The sequence below is a fragment of the Solanum verrucosum genome, unplaced genomic scaffold (genome assembly GCF_900185275.1).
Source record: "Solanum verrucosum unplaced genomic scaffold, falcon-dt-bn FXZP01000101.1, whole genome shotgun sequence".
In the NCBI taxonomy this organism is placed as follows: Eukaryota; Viridiplantae; Streptophyta; class Magnoliopsida; order Solanales; family Solanaceae; genus Solanum; species Solanum verrucosum.
The window spans coordinates 1,105,866-1,113,455 of record NW_026020111.1 but is presented as its reverse complement, the minus strand read 5'-3'; positions in this window follow the sequence as shown (position 1 = coordinate 1,113,455).

The following is a 7,590-nucleotide window of genomic DNA, read 5'->3' as shown; positions in this document are numbered from 1 at the left end:
TAGAGAGTAATCCATTATTTTGGATGGAAAATGAATGTCGTAAGCATGACACACCAATAATTACAAACTTGAAGAAATAATATAATAAAGTGGATATGGTAAACAAAAGAAAGGAGAAGGGAGCAAATTAAAGCTAATAAAGCCACAAATGAGGATTGTGGTGGTTTAGTAAGTACTCTTTTATCTTTAATCAGAGATTTCGAATTTGAGTCCATCTAAGTATAGAATTACCTTTGTTAGAGAGCGTTTTACTCCAATATGAAACTTTCTGACACAAATCCAAATTTAATCAAACTCTAATATGAATATCAAAAACCAAATGAAAAACACATCAATAATTCTAAAATGATGAGTACCAAAAATAGGGTACAATAGAGAAAGCCATCACATGTGACGGTTTGCCTAATTAGCATAGCAAAGTCAATAAGAATGAAGCATTGACAAGATTATTACTAGTATATGATTTGTAAATTAATTAGTACCAAAAAAGTCAGAAATCATTTCCAACTTTTTCCAAGAAAACACAACCGTATCTGTGCCCCTCTCAATTACTACTATTTGTGTCCTAAAATGTCAACAACCTTAGATAAGCAAGTGACACCATCCATATCTTACTGACATTAATTATTTGAATATCATGTTCTCCAACCCATACCCCCCACCAATCTCTTTCATTTGATTAATTATATTTTTCCTTCGTTCAGCAATAGTTGTCCACTTGTCCATTGTACTATTTTAGGATGTCCAACAATACTTATTCACTTTATAAAATTAATGGATAATTTTACACTTAGTTCTTAATTTACCCCTATCATTAATTACAGTCATTTCTCTATTACATTTTTCAAGACATTGTACTTACTCCCTCCGTCCAACAATACTTGTCCACTATACTAAAAATAAATGTCCAACAATACTTGTTCACTTTATGAAATCCATGGATAATTTTACACTTAGTTCTTAATTTACCCTTATTACTAATTATAATCATTTCCCTATTACATTTTTCAAGACATTGTATTTATTATATTCAAAGAATGATATAGTAAAATCACCCTTCTATTTATAGTTTCTTAAGGGGTGTACCAAGTCAATTGTGGACAACTATTGTTGAACAAAGGGAGTATTATATTCAAAGGATGATATAACAAAATTGCCTTTCTAGTTATAGTTTCTTAAGAAGTGTGCAGAGTCAATAGTGAACAAGTATTGCTGGACAGAGAGAGTACTACCTAGATACCTCATAGCCAAGGCCAAGAGTTTCTTTTTAACCATATGTTATACGCCCAATTGACACGCATAACACATTAATCTCAATTAATTAGATAACCCATCAATTAATTAGATAACCCATTATCGTAAAACAAAAACTTATGTGTTTTTCGTGTATGGAAAATTGGAGGAATTGTGATTTATAGTACTGATCGATGATAATTGTTATGATATATCGGAGCAACCTCCTTTATCACAATCTAAACTCATAATATTTGATTTGTGAGATGAGAGGGTATAGTACTCTAAGAGTCGTGTCTCTCGTATATTCAAGGTTGAAATCTTAAACTTTTAATTAAAGATGACAAAATCTCAATCATTTCGTCTTACTCTAAAGTGCGCATGCAAGATGGGCTAGCTAGATATGTTTGGTTTTAATGGTGATGGTTCGTGATCGTGGAGTTGTGTTACATGATTTTCCATAGTCAATTTAATCAAGCTGGAATTTTATCCCCTTACTTTTTATTTAGTTTATTGTGATATTCATATACTATATGAATAGTTGGTTTAATTTGTTTTTGACTTCAATAAGAATTTTAATGGCAGTGTCTAAGCTACTTGACAAAAAATAATTATATTTTGTATTTAGTATACCTTGACATTCCTTTTTTAATGTCTTCCCTCTTTATTTTATTTTTTGGAGGGGAGGGGTGATCATGGAGACAAAAAATAATGGGATGGGAAGCTCACAGGTCATGATGAATGGAGATATTTTTGACGTGTGATGTCAAACCACGAATAGATATATTAAAAATATCGAACGAGTAAAATAGAAATAGCTAAAATTGAATGTGAAAAGTATGAAAAAAGGTGCTTTATAAGTATTTAATCTAAAAATGAATTATGTTTTGCGGATGATTTAGGCTCCTTCCTTTTTCTTGTGTAGTCACGCTAACAGGTACTGTTAACTAGTATTTGTCTAGTATCTAACTAGCTCGTGTGGTCCACGAGTTTTACTGAAAACTCTCATTTATTGAAATAGAGTATAGTGTGATTTATATGTTGAGCGAAAAAAATATCTTCCTTTCTTTGGGTTTATTTATTAATTTAAAACATAACACTTGAAAAAAGAGAAAATAAGTGGTCAAGATGGATTTTCAAAGATAATTTAAATACTACAGACAATTTAGGAGGAGGTAGAAAGTTGCCAACATTTTTTATTCGAAGACTACTATAAGTACATCATCGTCAAGGCGACCCGATCTAACAATCTCTTGCTATACAAATGGCAAAGAAGAGTGGTGTAAAACCAAGTCGTATTGAGGTGTTTTTCAAATCACAATGCTTACTAATTACTTTGACGTCTTTGCTTCTTTTTCTTTTTTTTCAATTAATGAAACATACCGATTATTTTTATTGTTATTACAAACTTAAATAAAAGGATAAATATTTGAAATATAATTAGCACTCATATTTTTTAAAAAAAAAACTAAAAGATTAAGGACTTAGGACCCGTTTGGCCCAAAAAAAAATTGGGAAAATTTGGAAAAAACATTAGGAAGTGATGTTTGGCCATATAACTTGTGTTTTTAATGGGTTATAATCATAGCTGAATAATGACGAGTTTGAATATGCGATTAATGTATTGCTCTTGCCTATATTGTTATTTGTTGTTGTTAATTGTTATCAATTATGTTATAAGGTTATTTTTTAACGGAACATATTCATTATAAATTATGACAATACAAACTTATGAGTATTTTTAATAGTTTTTAAAACTTGTGGGTATAAATCATATTTTTTAAAATAGTCAAATATTTTTGGGAAAATTTGGAGCCAAGCACATGGTGATACTTCACCTAAAATATTATTTGTCAAGAATATTTGGAAACTTAAGGCCAAACGCTAGCTTAATTGGGCGGTAACCAGGATCATATGACAAATAATTAGACAATCGTGATTTTCTAATATCCACACATATAAACATGGTCAAACAATTCTTTCCTTAATGCATGATACCACTTTTTATCTTCCTTACTTTCATTCCAATTAGAAATTTAGTTATCTTTCCTAAAGATAGGAAAAAGCTTAACATATTTATATTTAGGTTGCTACGTACCTTGGGCCATCCTTTTCAAAAAATTAATATTTATTCCTATGGTTACACACTTGATTTTCGTTATGCTGATACAACTATCTTGGAGAGTGAATATATATAAACATGGTACATGTATAAATATTGGTTTTCCACACGGTGTTTGATGCCTGCATTATATTGGAGCTTCAACTAAATTCAGATCGCGCACTGGAGGACTTATTTGGAAGTGGCGCTCTCAACAAGATTTTCTTCATATCTCTTCTTCAACATTTTTAACGTGTCTACCTGAAAAATCTAAATGAATAATCCGCTTATTAAGTTTTATCTTTTTTCTTACCTTCGAAAGAATAAAGCATAAGAATATTTTTAAGTGTTAGATTTCTATAGTATTGATAAGAAAAATATCATTCACACCAAATGAATTGCACTGTTTACCGAAAAGATTGATACAATGCAACAACAATTAAATTTATAAAAATGGGGTTAAAGACAATTGTATTATGATTAGTCAAACCTGAGTTTTTTTTTTATTCTCATAATGTTTCAATGGTGTTAGATTAGATGACTTTATCTACGAGCGAAACATCAACGAACTAGCGATAAAGTTTATAGTTAATTTTAATTTTTTTGTTAGTATTGATATTTTAAGTAACATCTCTCACTTGACTTCCTTATAAGTAAGATAATATGCAATAGTCCATTATTTTTTACTAAGAATTTCAGTTCTACAAATATATTTTAAGAAAAATACACTATCATATCATTTGAAGAATATCAGCAACAAAAAAATAATAATGTGGAATTTGTAATTTTAAATTAAGACAAGTTACCGAATTACAACATACTGTATAAAAATGACTTGATGGTACTAAAATATTTACACTACGTAAAGGTATAAGTCCTAAGAATTCAGGGGCGAATTTATAGGCTAAACTATAGAGATGTGAATTCGCTATGTAAAACTAGATATTTTATGTATATATATTCTAAAAGTTGACATAATATTATTTGTTGACACTCATGCTATAAATAAGTTAAATGATATACTTGATTGAATATTTGAATTATTTACCTAACATATTAGAGTTCAGTATTCTAGAAATCCTAGATTCGTGTCGACTCAAAACTGGGGGAGTTCGTGGGGGTGTAGAGGGGAACCATTTTGTCTGTCCCCATAAAGATGATAATGGCACTTCATGATCTAAAGCTTCATCACTTATCTTTTTCTTTTCCTTTTTCTTTTTCTCTTTTGTTTGTTGTTTTAGTGCATGTGTGTGTTGTTGGGGGACTACATATCCATAGCAATAGGCCACACATATGCAATATTAGTCACATTTAAAGGAGCTCATCTTGAGTTTCTTTCTTCTTTAGTTGGACCAAGGGTTGATCAATCATATATATAAAAGTTATGCATATGTGAAATATGCATGTTTAGTTGAATCCTATTAATTAGTCTACTAATTGATTAACACAAGGAAAGCTTCCAACATGTTGCCAAAGGAGGTTCGTAAAATGTTTTATTAGGTCATCCGCTTGGAAAAGTTTGGGATTTTTTTCCCTTTTTATTTTAAGTATAACATAAAGTCATAAACATATCTCACGAATAAATATTAGAGATATAAATAATCGAATAAAAGTGAGCTATCTCTTTTAGCTTAAGCTTTTAAATAAGTGATCTCAAAATTCCATATGGTATTATAGCAACTAGAAGTTCTGATTTCAAGGCTTTCCACCATCCATTGCATCAAAAATAATCTTCACGTGATTAATTAGCTCTTAAAAAAGGAATCAAAAGATTGAGTAATAAAGTGATTGGAAACGTATTTTGTCTAATATCTTAAACTTTAGTTATGTCGATGGATCGTACACTTATAATATTAAGAATCCATAAAAAGATTTCCGTGCCTATTCTTTCAAATCTTGCATGCATGCTTATGAGGTTGATGATCATAGATAGAGGCCTTTATGTGTAGGGATATGAGGCTGAGCAATCCAGCACGCGGCCTCAAATCTATCCTTGTCAAAGCTGCATGCACCACAACACTAATTATTACTCATATCGTGGTCCATACTTCACCAACATATAATTGAATTCTTATATCATCACATCCTAATTGCTTAATAATTAGTCCTTCATAAAAATTCCAATTTAGAGAAAAATATTGAAAACACCTCTGAACTTGGCGTGAATTATTAGTTTTGTCCTTAAACTATTGACAATATTAAAAATGTCATTTTACTTGACCAATTAAACTTAGATAACATAGCAGGTAGTCTCAAATTCTTGTAGTAGCAGCATATTGACTCTTAATAAAAAGCTAAGTGAAGTGTTGAAAACACCACTAAACTTGACGAGAATTTAGGGGTGTATTTCACTCATGTTGCAAGATCGGGGTATATTTAAGTTTAGTTAGTCAAGTATGTCAATGACTCGGAGATAAAACTAATAATTCACGTCAAGTTTAGGAGTGTTTTCAAACATATTGCATATCCATTTCTTGGATAATGATGCCTCATCAACTTCCCCAAAACATGCCTAATTTTCTGTTTTTGTATCTCAAATTAGGATCCTACTTTTAATTTTGTCGACTTCTCCCTCCCTAATGTGATACTGACACATATTAAGCAAATTCAGAGGAGTAGGGAAATGAGTTTTCTTGTAAGTATTCTCATATTATTCACAAATCTTATGTCACAACACATAATGCGATCAGAAGGATTTGTAAAAGTAATAACAATCAATTGAAGTTGATTGATAGCCACAACTTAACCACCACACATTTTTTATTTGTATAAAAAGGTGAAATAACATATAAAAGTCTTTCAATCATTTCACATGCTCTGAGAAAGAAGGGTAAAATATATCCCAGTTTAAGTTTTTTAACCATTTTAAATGTGTTTGGCCACCATGAATCAAGATAATCACATTAACTTATCCACACCAAAAGATACCGCGATAGATTATAAACTCATAGTAACGGGTAAAAATATAGACTGTGATTTTAAGTGCATGAATCTTGGAAAATAATTTCCTAGAAAATATTATCTTGAAAAATAAGTGGATTCTTACTTATTTTCTAGTGTTTGATAAGTAAGCAGTAAATATTATTCGAAGAACATTTTTATGTTATCTAGTAAAACACTATGAAGGCGCAAAAATGGAGATTCTTGGCTGGCAAGGGGTGGGATGGTAAAGGGGTTAGCCGGTTAGGGTCGGGGATGGAGAGATTGGATGGAGACAATAAACTTAGAATGTCACTTATGCAACTTATTTTTCATATACTTCCATTAGAGAAATCATTTTCCTCATTTTTAAAGAACTTTTTTCCCTAACCAAACATAGAAAAGTAAAAAAATCCCTACCAAACACTTAATTAAAACATTTGTGGAGTTCCTCTCCCTCTAAATAAGAATGTTTAAAAGTAATTATTTGACCACCCAACTTCCCCATCCAGTATTTCCACTTTCCTCTTACAACTAACCCCCTCACCCCCACCCTCACCCGGGAAGGGAAAGTGGGAAAGGTTACTTTATGCAAAGTAAAAACACTATGAACTATTGTGTGAATTAATTAAGGTATAAGAAGATTCTTAGGAAAAGAAATTGCAAGAGTAAAACATGGTAGGGACACAGCACAAAGACTATCTTTCACAACTTTTGCTTTTACATCTTTTGGATTTTTTTCTTTTCATCTAGGAGGCTTAATTTGACTCAACACGATCACGGATAAACTTATCAGATCCAAACATAGTAAGAATTGACAGATTGAGAGCTCTTTCTTGATTCTATGATGGTGGTGCATGGCCATTCTTAGTACTATATATATATATACTAGATATGAACAGGCCCGTTAACGGGACCAACATTACGGTTTAAAGTTGTATTTATACGTAATCAATCATATGTTTAAACAATAAATTATTTTTTGGTATTTTCATGTAAATAAATTAAAGAGTAATAATGGGCATTACACTTTGAAAGTACTTTTTTTTATAAAATTAAAAAATAACTTATAACTTATATAAGTTATCCCGACTAATATTAAAAGAATACGTAATCTAATATTCATTTCAACATTAAGTTAGAAATATACATTAAATTAAATAACAAACATATGTTGGATATAAAATATGTCATCTCCTTTAATTTTATGTATTCGACTCATATCAAAAAGGGTAAATCTCAAGCATGTTCTTATTAGATGGATGTAGATAATCAAATGAGATGACATGTTTTATGTGGTTAACATAACTATCTAATAAGCGTTTGTAACCACACAC